This window comes from Anopheles funestus, chromosome 2RL (genome assembly GCF_943734845.2).
Source record: "Anopheles funestus chromosome 2RL, idAnoFuneDA-416_04, whole genome shotgun sequence".
Classification (NCBI taxonomy): Eukaryota; Metazoa; Arthropoda; class Insecta; order Diptera; family Culicidae; genus Anopheles; species Anopheles funestus.
Window position 1 is genome coordinate 21,673,749 of NC_064598.1, and position 18,107 is coordinate 21,691,855.

The 18,107-nt window shown below is 44.1% G+C and overlaps 1 protein-coding gene across 6 annotated transcripts in view; it reads right to left on the reverse strand.

Annotated features, from left to right (window-relative positions):
• LOC125761332 (nephrin) overlaps positions 1–18,107 on the reverse strand; it is a 152,946-nt gene that overhangs the window by 112,022 nt on the left and 22,817 nt on the right. The gene's annotated exons all lie outside the window — the stretch shown is intronic.

Sequence of the window (18,107 nt, forward strand, 5' to 3'; positions counted from 1 at the left end):
CAATTTTATTTTTTTTGCAAAATTTCTCAAAAAAACGTAAGGGGTAAGCCTTATGAAATTTTCGAGTTGAAATTTTTTTGAAATTTTTTTTTCGATTTTTTATTGTTTTTTCAGTTTAAAGCATTATTTGAGTGAACAGAAACATATTGCAACAAATTCCCATTAAAATATATCACAGTTTTCAATATTGCTAAATTGTTCAAAAACAGGGTAAGGAACTTGGTTCCTCGAATAACTTCTGGCACAGACATCTGACGGTATGGCCGTCCAAGAAGAAAATGTAGCCATTGGTGCCATCTAACGACCACTGGTTAAAGATTGGCGATCCGTTGGATACCGACCGACTTATAGCCAAAGCTTGACGCAAAATTGAGCTTTAGGAAACTTCAACTAATTCGCATTAAAATTAATCAATTTAAAAATTTTTGTTAAATTTCCCAAAAAAAAAGCTAAGGCCTTGGGAGATTTATGCCGAGGTTTGATTCTGAAATGAGTCGTTAAGCGAGCTGATTCGTAATAAGGACTCTCATTAACTCTGAGTTTACTCATTGAAAAGAGTTGTAATTCTCATCTGTAATCGGAATGCTTTATTAAGAGTATTTGTGAAATATCTTTCATTAGTTAGTTGCTAAATATAACTCTTTACTTTATTGCATTGCTAAAATATCTGTCAAACTGCTGAAAAGTATGAAGATTAGATTAAAATACACCTGTTTGATTTAATAGGTAATATATGTTTGAATAGTTCATTTATAGCATATTGTAATTCTGAAAAATAATTTTAAACTAGAAATTAGAGATATAGAAATTTTTGTTCTTCGTTATAAAAAACTTTCTGTTTTTCATACTAGAATACTTAACAAACATATGATCTATACAAATCACACAGAATCAAATCAAACTTTGGACGCTATTATGCAAAACCTACCAGCTCGGTAATCGAATGTTTTTCAAGATTTAAATCTACGGTTTAACATGTATTATAAATAAAACAAAAGAAACGTTGGTTCTTCCTTTCGATATACATACACCTTGTTCTTCTTCAGCATCAGAAAATCATGCATGCGCGTAGAAAACGAACCCATGATATTTGATTCCATTTGCCGCGACATCATGCCGCCAGTTTTCCGCTCGAATGCAAAGATGTCTTGACATCGGGAGTCGATAGTGCCAGCCACCGTTCTTCAGTGGCCCACTCCGGAGGAGCAACAGTACTGCTTTGTTCTTTGCTTCCGTCCCACTTCAGCAACGATTCGCTTTCAGCTTGACTTAGTACATGAATGCCAAAAATGCTATATTCGACAGCCGACAGACTCCATCATTTTGTCGTCGCTCTTGCGTGTATTTGCGTTGTTTTTTTTGTTGCTTGGAGAAAATGGTGGTGTTTCAATTTTTCCTACCCAGGCAAATACAGGGACCCAATACCACAAGTTCAAATTTATCCAGCATCACCAGAGCAGTATAAGGGATAGCGTTTTCTGCCCTACCGCATGTGAACATTTATTCTTTCTTTGCTCTCGAAAGGCAACTCCGCCTGGAGTTTTGTTTCGAAACACATCCCATCATCCTGTGGCGTTTCCTCAACAACTCGATGCTTTTCCCCTCATCGTTATGGTGGTAACTCAGTACGGGAGCAGAATTCGCATTTTTTCACGTCTCTTTATCGTTACCACTCCTGCCCTATTATAGCCGAACCTGCCTGCTCCTGAATGGTGCATCATTTTATGCCGTCATAAAGCGACATTGTTATTGAACGTTACCATCATGATCATGATTCTTCCACAGTCTCTTTCTCTAGAATCGATGTACAGCCCTGTTCTTTTGCCCGGTCCTTTCAATTTCATTTCTCACTTGTACATCCTTGTTTGAAACGAGTATTTCCACCGAGCGCACACAGCCATATCGACAACTTGAACAGTGTATTTATTCTTCCGCATCTATGCTTTACGGTATTTGGATTTGAATTTCCAATATTTATCCCCACATCCTTCACTTCAACCATCCCGAACCCGTCCCGGGCATCGTTCGCTGTAGTATAAAACCTTTTGGGAATTGCGTCTACACTGCAGAGGAAGGCGCGTTCTGATCGAAGCTGGAATCGAAGAATGAAAATCAATGACTAGCGCATCTTCACTGGAGCTTAGACATTCGAAGGCCCTCAAGGCCATATGATTTCTTTTTGTATCGACATTAACAAAAAAGAAAAAAAAGCGTTCGTTTGGTAGATGAGCTATATGGAATGAAAGCTATTTAAAGAATGTTGCCGACTTTAGTTGCAAAATTTCGAAACAGACTGAGCATCAAAGCTTCGTTCGAGAGTTGATCGTAATTGAATTGAGCATTCATTTTTCTCGGTATTGTTGTCTACAGTTTATTCAACAATTACTTTCCACTGGTGGGTATGTTTGCTTTCAATCTGTAGAAATACAATCGATCACATAATTAACATTATTCTCATCAAACAAATTGTTCAATCAACATGCATTGATTGATTTTATTATTCTTAAATTCATTTGCGGTATTTTAATTACTGTTTTGATGGATTAACATGTTTAAACATTAAGCTTTTATCATATTTTCAATATAGACTAACTCCTAAAGTAATGAATTAGTGAACATTACATCAATACTCCATACTTTTACCATCATTTATAGTATATAAACATTTAAAAATAATATTAATATATTGAAATGGTGGTTTATGACAAAAATGTTCAACTTCGACTCTTTAAAAGGAAGATAAAAACCAATTTTTCTCTAACATCGTTCAACTATATCAATAATTACCTCAATTTGTTATAATTTAATATTTCAATTACTTAGAAAGTTTGACACATGCTGCAAAGGTGTATCAAAGTACAGTTGAAATCAACGTTCTAGTAATCATTTTCAACAAAAAGAAATTGAATTTATTGTAACTAAACCATTTATCCAGTAAAACCAGTTTGTTCTTGTTGCATTTTTTATGCATAAATGAGTAATGCAAGCATTACAATTTTAGGTACATTCAAGCGACTCGAAGCATAGCACTTGCCATAGCTAATACTATTTCTGAACCGGTTCTCATGGTCGATACTTTTCTCAAACAACACAAGCACAACAGCCGGATTTCCGATGCTTTTCGCCAACCATCCACAGGGCTGAAAGCTTACCAGTCCATAAATATAGCAGAGCCGATGTCGTAAATCCGGTGCTCACGTCCATTTTATCATCCACCTGGCGCAACGGGCCACGGGGTTCGAAAATCAACGGAAATCGATTCAGCTCGACAAGTTCGTGCCGTAACCAATTCCCTGTCGCCCGAAAGCAGCACTGCCGTTTCAGCTTCACAACAAAGTGGCCAATGCACGACGTTAAGCAGATCAGAGAGAAAGAGAGTTGGAAGTTTTATTTCGACTTTGCCACCAACGCGACGCAAAGCTGCATTTCCAGCTCGTTGCAAGCAATGGCACACTCAGTGCGGGGAAACAAATTCCACATCCACCACACATCCTTGAATTATCCTACCCTGGAACACACAGCCCAGTATAGGGACGGAAAAAACCGACCGAGCAAAGAAATAAAATCCCAAGAAATGTTTCGAGAAATCCGACGACAAATGGTACCGGTGAATAAAAACCGGTATGACACTGTCCCGGTGTACGTCCACGTTCGCAAGTAAGCCGGCAACTGCCACGAATGTAACGGTCGTCAAAAGGAAGAAATGCTTACCGAACTGTAACGTTACTCCGTCCTGTTCGTAAGATTATCACAAGACAGCATCAATACTGGTCGATGATGAAGCTTATCGGTAGTGCCCCGTTGGGAAGGTATGGTACGGGACGAGAAGCAGGAAACAAGTGTCCCCGACTACACCGTGCACGCCACCGTTGGGCATAGTTCCGACCAGCTCGGCGTACGGTGCGCGCTGTGTTCGCAACGGACGGCTAATATTGTTGCGATGTCGTTTGGTGAATTGAATTTAATTTCAATTTATGTCTTAACTTTGTTCGGGAACGTGGATAAGGACGATGCATACGGGACCAAATGGAAACGACGTCAAAGGAATCACGATTGGCTAACAAACCTTGCGTTTGAGCTCATGTGTCGTACTTTGCTCGATGTTAAGTTTTTTATATGATTTAACTAACTTGGGGTTTGCTGTTTCAATAGTATTTGTATTTGTGCTCAAGATGTTATAAAATCGATATTTGGAAGTACAGCTTTTTTTCAAAACGTTTCCTTGTAAATCAAATTTTTAAATATTCCCAAAATACTGTTAAGAGAATTCTCATTAAATCAATTCCATTATTTCAAAGTATTAAAATTTATAGATTTCTCATTACTTTAATCGATCTGTGCGCTTTACCATAAATAGTTAACCTAATTCATTGCGTACACTCATACTTTTTATCGATTCCATAAACTTTCCGTACCGTTTTCCTACATCTCGAGGAAGCAGTTGCAGGAGAACGTAAATAAAACATCTCATCATGCTCTGGCTTTTATACGCCGTCGATTTATGATTTCAAACTTCATGAAAATAAAATGAGGTCAAATGATACAATCGGCACTTGCAAAACAAACACACACACACACACACACACACACACACACACACACACACAAAATGTATCCAATTTCACCATCATTTGCCTGCTCGTAATCCTTCTTTCATCTTCGGATCGGTATTGATCTCGTATCGTACCCATTATTTGCTTACTTTTGTTCATGAAAAACGACAACATCGAGGAAATCCGCTCGCGTCCATCAATGCTTCAATAAAAGTATCCGCTGAACGTCCGAATAATTGGAGCAAATGCAAAACAAAAAGCTCACACACTGCGCTTACAAAAGATTTTTTTATCTGATGCATACTTTTTTCCATGAAAAGTATAACCATTCGGAAGAAAAAAAAACATTTTATAGCATTTTGCTGACTGGTACTTTACTTGGCCGTAACAGCCGGGAATGCAGATACATTCGAGTAAATGCTGATATTCAAGCAAAAGGGAGAACGAGAGAGAGAGTGAGAGAGCGAGCAAAAAAATTCATGGTGGAAATAAAATGAAAAATATAATGTGACATCATTATGCTGTGGTTGCAATTAATTTTTTATGAGCTACGTTTATTTGACTTCCAGCGGCATTGGTGCGAACCTTTGACTCCCAGGTTGCTTGTATCCCACAGGGACACCCAGCCGCGTACCGGTGACCAGGGTTGGCACTGCAGAAAAATGTGTTCATCCCCCGCCATCGTGGCTGGAACAGTGGCATGGGTGGCAGTTATTCTTCGTGCATAATGTTGAATTGATTGCGGCGCAATGAAATGAAAATTTAGGGCAAAATTCCGGACAAGGACAGCGAATGCCGGAAACGGATAACGATACTGGAGCAACTTTCCACGATGCTAAGGATTCTTCCTGTAGAAAAATCTTGTATGTGTGTGAGAATATGCGTGGAGAATTAATATGTAAATCAAAACACTTCGCGAAACCAGAAGAAAAAGATAACTTTCCAAATAATGTATTAAAACTCACAAAAAAAAAGGTTCATTCTAAGAAAGGAATAGAAAACGTTACAAACCAGTATAGCAACAGCAAATCACTTTACAATGTAGGCAATGGTTTTGTTTTATTCAGTTGAAACGATTTACCAGCATTGTAGCAAAAACCTCAATTGTATTCCATTCAGCAGTCAAGTCTAGGCGAGGGTTTTTCCTGCTAAAAATGTTATTCTTCAAAAAAGAGGAACAATTAAACATTTAAAAAGTGGAACAATAGTATTGACATTCAATACAGAAGGCGCAGTTGAATAAGTCAATGGAAAATATTCTTAGAAAATGTTTATGCTTTAAATAGTCTTCAAATTCCTAGTTGAGGTACCTAAATAACTACAGACATAGAATACAATACTTACAATTAGCAATATTATTCTGAACTGATTTGATTCAGATTTATTATTTTAAATCTTTTTCCAAAGAAAAGAAGAAAAATACCAAACGCAATGTACCAATTAGTCCAATTTTCTAAAAAATATTTCTTCAGCTGATTAAAGTTCATTAAATTTTCAAAATGAAACAAACTATAGTGAGTTCTTAATAAAGTACAAACAAGACAAAGATAATGAAAGTAACAAAAAAAAAACAAACCGTTAGTATCATTTGCTTCTGCTTATTCGAGAGGCTTATCCCAGATCATCATCCTAAAGCATCCAAACAATCTTAAGCTGACACCGTACCATCATCATCTTGAGAAGCAAGTAGGAAGAACAGGTCGTATAGCACCAACAGCTAACGTTTTCTAGATGGGATCCTACCAAATCCGATATACTCATGGCACTAGCCGCAAGGTCTTTGCAGAAAAAGCAACCTTTGTTGCTTGAGTATTTACAAAAATATGGTATGATGCAATGAAGCATGTTCCACAAACACGAGCACAACGAGACGAATTTACACTGAAGGTCACACCGATAGCTAGCATCGCTTGTCTACCTGTCACGAAGAAGGCGAAAAAAAGTGACTTTTCTCCGTTTTTTTTTTTCTTTCACTGGTTCATTTCCTCAAGCACACCAACGTAAAGCAAACTGCTACCGATTGAACTGGCAGTACATTCCAGTGCGGAATAGCAATGGACGCAGGTAATGGCCCCCGCACTGACAGTTGCTTCAACCAGAGAAGCTGTCTCCGGTGAGACGGAACGTGATGTTTATGGTGATGAGTCACTTAGTGAACGTTGGCACACCTTTCCACTGCTGCCGTTTGTTTACTTTACGAAGACAAGCCGTTCTACGTTCAAGGCAGGTCAAGGTAGAAGTCTTCGGCTGATATTGCGTGCTAGAAGATGGAAGAAAGTCAAACCGAAAGAAACTTCACTGAAGGATGCTGCCCCTGTCTCGAGACTGACTGGTAGAACCGGGATCCGATGAGGCTAATGTAAACAACACAAACACTGTGCGCCCAACTTGTTGTCACCCTTTTGTACGGCATCTCAAAAACACAAGCTCACAACGTACGTTGGCCTGATAGCAACATGAAAGCAACAGCACCTTCGGAATGTCCCTGATTCAGATCACATGTTGACACCTGTCAGTCACGTGATGGGACCATTTGCACACCAGCAGCTACTACAAATGCCCTAGACAAATGGGATGCTACCACCCCAGCTTGGTGGGTTGTCTTCATTTTTCACTCACACTCCAACTGACTTTACTGGGACGGTGCCAAGCTATCGAATGAGAGTCGTTTAATTACCACCGTACAACACGAACACGGTACCATGCGTCTCCATTACGCGCCACCAGGCGTCTCCATTAGGAATCATTACTGGCACCCAAAACACAACGGTCCCAACTGCGGCAGCAGTCACAAATACGCAAAAACAGACACACACACACAAACACACATCGAATAATGAGTGAACCGTGGTGAAAATTGGCCCAGGGACAGTGGAGCCAAGTTTTATGGTTCCTCCGTTTTCCGGCTTCTTCAGTTTACGGATCACACTACCCAGACCCAAGATTCGCATCCGTCTTCTGGTCGGCACTATTTCTTACCATAAATGGACACTTTATCACACCACACCCATCAGCCAACCGACTCGGTAGTCCTTTTTGTTGCAAATCGTTTGTGCCTTTGTTGCCGTTGCGTTCGTTGCCTTTCTGACCGAAATCGAACCAGATGGGGTTTTTCCGAAGGGTCGGCACAAAAAAAGGGACACAAACTTCTAATTTGTGAATGCTTCAGCATTTGAACCAGAAGCATCAGGCGAACGAAAGGACAAACCCACTACAACGACTGCTTTCGGTTAATTACAAAATGTCCCAAAGCATTCACGGGTTGGGAAAGTTTTCCTTCCGTTTTGTTGGAGAGAAGAGATGGGTGAAGCAGCACACATCAGCCAACAATTTTTCCCATTTGAAAAACTAACACTGCCGCATTGGGATCCTTGACCTATTTGACCCCGGGTTGATTATATTGAGGGACGTCAATACAGCACACAGCACAGTTTTCTATCTCTTCACAAAAAGGACACAAAAATAACGAGAAACTTCCAAACGGAAACACAAGGGGTTTTGGATGATGGTTGTTTGAATTTTTCGGTAGAATCTAATGGGAGTAAACTTGCTTTCAAACGCACACTCAAAAGTCTACCAAGTTAACGACAATTCAAACTTTGTAATAACTCATTGACAACTTTAAAACGTATCCAATCGTTTGCAATGATTGATAATTGACAGGACGATAACGGGAGATGATTTCCTTAAAAACATTTAAGCATATCAGCTTTTATGCTTTAATCAGTTCTTAAAAGAACGATGTGATTGAAAACCACCATGGTATTACAATAACTGCCTCTTGAGAGTTTACTGACTAATTTTTAAATGTCCATAAAAAATTCATTTGGGTATTTGAAGGGTAGGGTTATTTGAAAAACCAAGGAAAATCAGTGTCAATCTTTTATTGAAAAAAAAACGAAAATATCAAATTTAAATAATCTATCAACCATCAAAAAGGAGTCGGTAAACCCTGTAATGCATTTATGTTATCACTAATTCAAATTAATTTCATATATTTAACTTACACAAGCAGTGCTTCCGCTTACAAATGTTTACAGATTGGTTACTTACCTAAAAAGAAAAAAAGAAATATTATTAAAACATGATTTCTAGAACACTTTTCTTAAGTGTAAGTATCAATATATGAAAGTATCAAAATGTTGCAGTACTTCTTAAAGAAGTAATTTTAAGTAAGGAAAAACTATTTTAAAATGCATCCAAACATCGTTTGGAATCAAAATAAAATATCAACAAACTTGTTACAAGTAATCAACCATAATCGGGCAGTAATCATTCATTCTTTCGAAAAGAAGCTAGACGATTGAAAATTATTATCGATAATATATTGCAAGCGTGACCAACTCCCCCAAAAACCCCTTTCCCAAGCATCCACTTTACACCTTCTCCGACACGACACGTACACACTAACTGGATTCTTCCAATGATGAATGTATTTCAAACTCCTTCATCGCCATATACCGTATGCTGCGATAAATCTGAATCCTTCCCGACACATCCGTTCTGTGCGAAGAAAAATCAAGCAAAATCACCAGTCACTGGACTGGTTCACGAAAGCAATGTTGGATACGATCCAAAGCCACGCTGCTAAACCAAATGAACGTACCCAGTTCATGATTCATGATGTACCAAACCCGGTAGAAGAGGAAACTGAAAGAAAACCGCCTTTTTTACAATCTCAAATCATCTCGTTTTCACCGTCCATACGAAGCCAACACACCTTCACGACACTCTGGTGTTAAATCTGTTCGAAAAATTGTACGTACCACTGAGTGGGTAGACGCATTTGCCAGCTATTATAACACTATCGAAAAGGAAAAGTGCATGCTCGACTTCTTCCTGCTTTGCGTAACTGATTTTCTTCCATTCCAGGTTGAAAGCTCTTAGCGCAAATGACTTTCCCAAGCGCCGAGGATAAGCACTTACCTTTAAGCAGGGGTTGTGTGGGTGAGAATAAACACACACACTCACAAAATAATCACATCTTGCATTCCCATGGACAAAAAAAATGCCCTTATTTCGCGGGTCTGACGGGTAGTGTTTTGAAAATGGTCACCATTTTCCAACCATGGTCGAGGGTTTCCCCAAACCCAGTTTATGTGGCAGCTGGTGCAAGGGGCAAGTTTTTCCTGCAGACCGGATAAAGGAGGTTTCTTCCGGTTTTTCATTCCATTAGCGCAACCACAACCAAACCACATCCATTTCACTTTGCGCGAAATTGGTTTGCTGGAGAAACAAGGAAATACTTTCGTCTATCTACCGTCCGATTACTCGGACCCGATAAGGGGGGAGTGAGCATTCTTTGAAAACATAGCGTAAAAAATACAAAAGAAGAAAAAAGAAATGATTTCCCCCACCGATGGTTTCCATCTTGAAATTCTACACTTATTTTTATCCATCATATTTTCTACTCCTGCCATCCATTTCCCGTTGGTTTAATGCTGCGGGCTGGTAGCAGGAAAAAATAAAGGAAAAAAATTATGCGGGCTAGTATAATAAAAAAAAACCAGCTAACAACACAGAACCACGGTAAATGGGTTAAAATGTTCCACGCTTTGTTTTCTTTTTTTACGCTGTTGTAAAAATCCTTACCATCAACTCAGTCATCATTTTTTCGTCATGAAGAGAAATAAGGGAATATTTCTTAGCTTTCTACAAAGTGTTTGCGGGGGATGAGCGGGTGGGAATGGAGTACGGGAAAGGATTGACCAAACTCTCCATATTACCCCTTTAACATCTACACTGTGCGAGAGTGAAGTAACAAGCGAAGCAGCATCTTAAAATAAATGTAAAGAAACGCAGTGTAACTAGTAGATCCTCGCCTCACAGGGTATCATCAAAGCTGCTTCAACAAGCTCGCTGGCCCCTGCGCCGTACAATCCTTCCATTACGCGCTATAGCAGAAAGCTTTTGGATTTATCATAAAATATTTATAACCGCTTCATCTTTCCCTTGGTGAGGGTAACACGCTCCTGCAGGACCACCGGAATATGCGGAGTGTCTATTTACCGGAGGGGAAAGGTCAAAGCCAAGGAGGGAAGGGTTTTGTTGGTTGCGTTCAAAATGAGACGAAAGCAAAAATTCACTTAACCCAACGCGACCCCAGCGGCATTTGGTGCACAGTGACAAAACACAGCAAGCAACCGGTAGTAACGTAGTATGGCGATTGCGAGAAAGTAATGGAAATTCTAACAAAAGCAAAAAAAAAACTTTTTACCATTTCATAGCGAAACCATTCGACGGGACACTTTCACTGTCCGAAACATACTTTTGCAAGATTCTGTCAATATTGCTTCATCTGTGCAGTTGCCAGTAAAAGTAATGCATGGCATTTCCTGTTGGATAGTTAATTTCGTACTATTCTTATAGAAAACTTCACCAGAAGTACAAATTTTGGAACCAAACTGCTATGTGGCACCATTTTCACAGCGTTTAATATTTTTATTTCTGAGCGTATGGACGTCGTTTTTATTGGGACTAAATTTTCCTAAAAAAAACGCTTGATATATATGTTATAAAAAAGTTTTTGTATCATGATAATTGAGTATAAACTAATAAAACTCTTAAAAATATTTCCTTTAAAATAATTTTAAGCTTTATTAACAAAAATGTGTTCCAACTAAGTTTAACCTCTACAGAAATTCCCTACCGCAGTGAATTTCCTAATGCATTGTTGTTTAAAGTTTAGATTTACATCCCTTAAGGGAATATTTCGCAAAAGGGAAGGTATAAAGAGTGAAGCAATTTTCTGAAGTGATCATAACTTCACACCAGCATTGGCAACCAGTAGGAAAAATATCCTACACGCACTCCGGTCCTTCGTGCATACTTAGAAGGACGCAAAAGCACTTTCAGTAGGGCACCCGTTTGCATTTCGAATCACCAACTTCGCACCCTTTATCCCACGGGAAACCTTTGCCCAATCGGGTATCATGTAAAAACGTCCAGCAGAAAGAGTGAGAGAAAAAGAAAACCCTTAGGGCTGGAATTGCTCAGCACTCAAAAAAGGAAGCAAAAAAATTAACTCTGTAAACCAAGTGCAGCAGCAGCTACACCAGAACAAAAAAACACTCAAAAAAGGAATAATGAACACCAGCCATTGGAAAATATTTCCAACACATTGTCCATCATAAAACCATCGAAATTATGAATACTGTGGTACCGGTGCGTCTCGCAAACGCGTGCAATAGGGTGAAAAGCTGCCACATTCATTGTCAGTTTTAATTCCTGCAGTGTTGAAGTCATGCGGTAGGACAGAAGGAAACGGAAATCGTAGGAAATCGAAACATACGCACAAAAACCGAACGGCAAGGCAAAACACAACAAACAACCAAACTCCACTATGCCGCAAGCTTTTTTTATTAGCATAATGTTAACGTAACGAAGGATTTTTTTCAAATGTTAAATAAGCTTTTTATACACCCTGCTGAAGAAAAGTTTGTTAAAACAAATGAAAGGCTGGTGATTTTTGTTTTCTTTTCTTTCCTTAATTTAATCAACAGAAAAAAGAGTTCACCGATGTGAAAGTAACGAACGCTAAAGGGAACGAGACAAGGAACCATATTTGCCAACTTTTAATTAAACCAATCGGAAAATTTGGTGCACCAAAGGTAAAAAGGTTTATATCGTGCACGTTGTTGAATGGGAAAAGTTTTACTGAATTATTTTCCATAGTAAATCATAAGCTTTAATGTAACACGATGACATTAAAAGGAAAATTATTGATGTCGAGTAGTTTGATGTTTAAATAAAGTGCTAAAAATAACTATAACCTATAAATAACTATAAATAACCTTACTGCACTGACGTATATGGTATATATTTTTCTATGAATTTCATCGCCGTTTTCTCAAATAAAGCTCTCATCGAGGATAGAAACTGCCAACACGGAAACGAATTGGCAGGCACGAAGCAAAGATGTGACCAAATCATATACCCTTGAAAGCTCCCGCAACGATGTGAATGCACACCCACACACAGATATCTACGCACCAGTGGCACGATGATTGCGTCAAAATATGGCAGAGACGTGTGTGACAGTTTTATGGCCATACGACCACCAATGTGCAGTTATGGTGTAGTGCACGGGCGATATCTCAACCTGTGCACCACCGGTAGTGTCATCGGCTTCTGTTGACAAGAACGGACGTGTTAGTGCGACGCTCCCTAAAAGTGAAAAAAAGATTGTGAAAATTGAATGAAACTGGCTTCGCGTGGTCTTAAAAGACGTAAAATCACGTCATTTACTGGAAAAGTGCGCACAAACCCCATTTCGAGACAATTTTTTGCTGGAAAACATTGAAAGAAAATTGGTGCGTGGCGTGGCGTCAATATTAGCTAGTGGTTAAACAACCCGCGTCAATATTAGCTAGTGGTTAAACAAGCTGCATTTGTTGGATTCCGTGGGAGATCTTGCCGGTGGCGCCATCTGTCGGGCGCTTGAGGTAATTATTGGATGCGTTTTGGCGAGCCGGACCTGATAGGACACATCCCGACAACCTACCACCCGCCTCCCGCCCTCCAGATTTGTGGGGCGGACAGGCACTTTATTAAAGCATGGAGGCGAGAAGCCTCAGAACAAGAGTAGTGTCGACGGATACGCGAGTGGCAGCGGCCCCTTTGAAGAGGCCGCCATCGGCACTTGCCGGGTCATCAGCTGCAACCATGAGCAAGGTGACAATCACCTCACCTTCTGTGGGCACTACGGCATCGAAGGAGCTCTCGGTTTTACGGGAGCACCTTGAGGAGTCGCGCAGCGACAACCGTAAGATGCAGGAAACAGTCGAGCGTCTGCTGCAGCAGATAAATGAGTTGCGGTTGGACTCTTCTAGACGGGAAGCAGCAGCGCGGGAGGAGGTTGCAGAGCTTCGTGCAGAGTTGAGAAAGGAGCGAGAGGCGACGGCAACAATGCTGGCGCAATTTATTAACGGGTCGGGTTATTCAGCCCTGGGCAGTCAGCAGGAGACAGTTGCCAGCCGACAACAGCAACGTCAGCAGCAACAATCGCAGCAACCTCACCAGGTTAAACATCAGCAGCAAAAGCAACAGCGGCAGCTAAAGCAGCAGCAGCAAAATCAGCGACTGGAGGAGTTTCCTCTGTTACCACCGACACGATCGCTGATGGTACGGGATGAGGGAGAGCAGGATGACGGCACCTGGGCAGAAGTGGTTCGCCGTAAACCGCATCAGCAGCGACCACAACAGCAGCAGCAACCACAGCAGCAGCAGCAGCAGCAACGACAACAGCAGCTGAACTGGCAGCCGAGGAAAATGCGCGGTCGTCGTAATCGGCCGGACATAGTAGAGGTGGTTCCCGCTCAGGGCAAGACGTGGATGGAGGTGTACACACAACTTCGTCAGGCTCCAGAGCTGGAGGACTTGAAGGAGGCCATAGGCGTAGGCCGTCGGACAGCGAAGCAGCATCTTCGCATGGTAGTGGCTCGCAACAAAGATAGTGCAGCGATAACGTCGCGCATACAACAGGTGATCGGGGAAGCCGGTACTGTTCGGACAGTCACCCAGATGGGTGAGGTGATCGTCACCAATATCGACCCATTGGCATGTGAAGGAGATGTGCAGCAGGCGATAGAGGAAGCTGTTGGAACCGTCAACATCACTACCGCGGTACAGCTTTGGGAGCTAGATGACGGCACGAAGAGGGCACGGGTTCGATTGCCGCTTAAGCAAATGAAACAGGCGATCGGACAGCGGGTCATCATTAAATACACCAGGTGCGGAGTGAAGGAGGCTGCAGCCCCACGCATCGAGCGCCTGCGCTGTTATAGGTGCCTAGAACGAGGGCATTTGTCCCGAAACTGTCGGAGTGAGATTGACCGTTCCAGCACATGCATTCGTTGTGGTTCCGATGGCCATCAGGCGTCGGGATGTACTGCTGATGTCAAATGTGCGGCTTGCTCCGGCCCTCATCGGGTTGGCAGCAGTGAGTGTGCTCAGGCCACTCACGAAAGATGGTGAAAGTTCTGCAGATTAACATCGGCAGAGGGAGAACGGCGCAGAACCTCATGCTGCAGGTTGCGCGAGAGGAGAGAGCGTCTGTGTTGTTGGTATCTGAGCTGCTGCATTACCCGTCGAACAACGGCAACTGGGTGGTGGACTCATCGGAGAGTGTGGCAATTGTGGCCACTGGTTCAAGCCCTGTCCAACGGGTTTGGGGTAGTGCTGTTCCCGGGCTGGTGGCTGCAGATGTGGGTGGTATCACTTACGTTAGTTGCTACGCTTCCCCACGGATGACGTTGGCGGATTTTGAAGGTTTCCTTCGAGCCGTGGAGATCGAGGTTCGCTCCCATTCACATGTCGTCCTAGGAGGGGACTTCAATGCTTGGCATGTGGAGTGGGGGAGTTCTCGGAATAAGCGGAAGGGTGAAGAATTGCTGGACATGGTGGACCAGCTCGGGTTGGTGGTGCTCAACCGTGGTAACATTCCCACTTTCGTCGGGAATGGAGCTGCAACGGAGAGTGTCATTGACGTGTCGTTCGCGAGCCCGTCGCTCGCACGTAGTGTCACCTGGGAGGTCTTGGGGCGATATTCAGCCAGTGATCACCGCTATGTGCGGTTTGATATTGTCCCACCAATTGTGTTCAGCGGTGACCACAGTGAGCAGCAGCTTCAACGGCAGCAGCATCAGCATCAACAGCAGCAGCAGCATCAACAACATGAACAGCAGCAGCAGCGACGGCAGAGACAGCAACGACAGCAGCGAGACCATCGGCACAAGCCACGGTGGCATCGCGCAGGACGCAGGTGGAGGACCCATCAGTTTGTTCCTGACACCTTCAGGACAGCGCTTGAAGCAACTCGTTTTGTCGGGCGAGCGACCTCTCCTCTAGCACTCGAGCAAGCTCTCTCCAAAGCATGTGATGTGACGATGGAGCGTGTTAGTCCTTCGTCACCGCTTCATCAGGTTCGCCCTCAAGCGTATTGGTGGACGCCGGAGATTGAGCAACTGCGACAATGCTGCAAGCGTTCGAGCGACCGGGCCCATTATCTCATGGACCCAGATGAGAAGGCAGCTGCCGCAGCGGTACACATGCGGTGGAGGAAGGCGCTGGCGGTTGCCATTCGTGACAGCAAGAAACGGTGCTTTGCAGAGCTTGTCCAGGAGGTGGAGGAGAATGTGTTCGGAACGGGATATCAGGTCGTGATGGCGCGATTGAGAGGCAGTCGCACCCCACCTGAGATGGACCCGACTATTCTTAAACGAATCGTCTCCGATCTGTTCCCTGAGCATGATCCCTGTGAGTGGCCTGAGACTGAGATCGGCGTTACTGGTGACGTTCGACCGGTGGCTGCTGACGAGCTGGTCTCCATTGCCAGCAGACTCGCGACTAGGAAGGCACCTGGACTGGATGGCGTTCCCAATGTAGCGTTGAAGGTGGCGATCAGGGAGCATCCCGAAGTCTTTTGTCGTGTTTTTCAAGCTTGTCTTGATACAGGGGTGTTTCCTGAGAACTGGAAGACGCAGCGTTTGGTACTGCTGCGCAAGCCAGGGAGACCGCCGGGCGATTCTTCATCGATGCGTCCCCTGGGAATGTTACCTGCGCCAGGCAAAGTGGGAGAGCGCCTCATTCTCGACCGCTTAAACGAGCATCTTGAAGACGTTGATTCTCCCCGGCTCTCCCCGAACCAGTACGGTTTTCGTAAGGGAAGATCGACGGTACAGGCGGTTCTGAGAGTGGTGGAGGCAGGTAAACGCGCCAAGTCGTTTGGCCGGACCAACGGTCGTGATCGTCGATGTTTGATGGTGGTTTCCCTGGATGTCAGGAACGCATTCAATACGGCGAGCTGGATGGACATTGCTGCTGCGTTGCGAGAAAAAGAGGTTCCTGCACCTCTCAGGAGGATACTGCATAGTTGGATGACGGACAGGCGGCTAGTGTACGACACGGACGACGGACCAGTCACCCGACGATTGTCGGCTGGCGTTCCACAGGGGTCCATTTTGGGCCCCACACTGTGGAATGTTATGTACGACAGTGTACTGGATGTCGAGCTACCTGAGGGGGTGGAGATTATCGCCTATGCGGATGATCTCGTGCTTCTTGTCCCAGGCACCACCCCCGAAGAGTCTGCCCAGCTGGCCGAGGAAGCGGCGGCTGCTGTTCAACGGTGGATGGAGTCGCGGCGTCTTGAGCTGGCCCCTGCGAAGACGGAGATTACCTTGATCTCCAGTATGAGGCGGTGCTTTTCGAACATCTCAGTTCGCATTGGAGATGTCGTAGTCCATCCGAAGCCCGTTATCAGGTACCTCGGGGTACAGCTCCACGATCATCTGTCGTGGAAGCCGCATGTTGAGAGCATGACGACCAAAGCTCTCCGTGTCACGCAGGCGGTTGCGAGCCTTATGCGCAACCACAGCGGCCCCAAGTGCGGAAAGAGGCGATTGCTCTCGGCGGTTGTGAGCTCCATCCTCCGGTACGCTGCACCGGTGTGGCACGAGGCGACAGACAATCGCGACTGTCGGCGAATGCTGAAGAGGGTGCAGCGTATGACAGCGCAGAGGACGGCCTGCGCGTTCCGGACCGTCAGCTGCGATGCGGCAGTGGTCATCGCGGGCATCATACCCATATGCCTGCTGGTAAAGGAGGACGCTCGGTGTTACCGACGACGGCAAAACACGGACCTGACGGCGGGACAGCTTCGAGCTGAAGAGCGAGCGGTCACCATGCGTGTATGGCAGGAGGAGTGGCTCGAGAGTGCAATGCAGGAGAGCGCCAGCAGATATGTTAGGTGGTCTCGTAGAGTCATCCCTGACGTGACGGCGTGGCAATCGAGGAAACATGGAGTAGTGGATTTTCACCTGACCCAGGTACTATCAGGGCACGGATTTTTCCGTGAATACCTGTGCGTCATGGGGTTCACTACGTCCCCAGATTGCCTACGCTGTGCTGGTGTTCCAGAGTCTGTAGAGCATGTACTCTTCGAGTGCCCTCGGTTCGCGGGCATCCGACAGCGGCTGCTTGGCGAGGACAGCTCCGATCCTGTGACGCCCGACAACCTTTTGTCCCGACTTTTGTCCGGGCAAGAGGAATGGGACAGGATCACCGAGGCCGCCAAGATCATTACATCTACGCTGCAGGAAGGATGGAACGCGGAGCGGGCTCGACGTGCAGCTCCTGTCGGACCGACGGAGCATGAGCGGACGGTGAGGGCTCGTTATGATCGACGCAACGAAGTTCGTCGATTGCAGACTGTCCGTCGACAAGAAGAGAGACGGCAAGGGCGATCACCGACACCACCGCCTTCGCCGAATACAGAGAGGCGAAGATCTCAGGCTCGAGAACGCATGCGTCTCTGGCGCGAGAGACGTAGGTCGGAGACTAATTTGCGTAGTCTGAGCGATGTTGGGGGTGGCAGGGATGGTCCTGCGGAAAATCGTGCCATGGAAGGCGTCCTCTCTCCTGATGAGGAAGCGGCTATCTTAGAGGCCAACACATCTGGCCGCTAGATAATAAAAAAAAAAAAAATCAAGATGGTAGGGGCCTCGACAGGCTAAGCAGGAGGTGAAATTGAAGAAGTAGAGTCTGCTCCAAAAT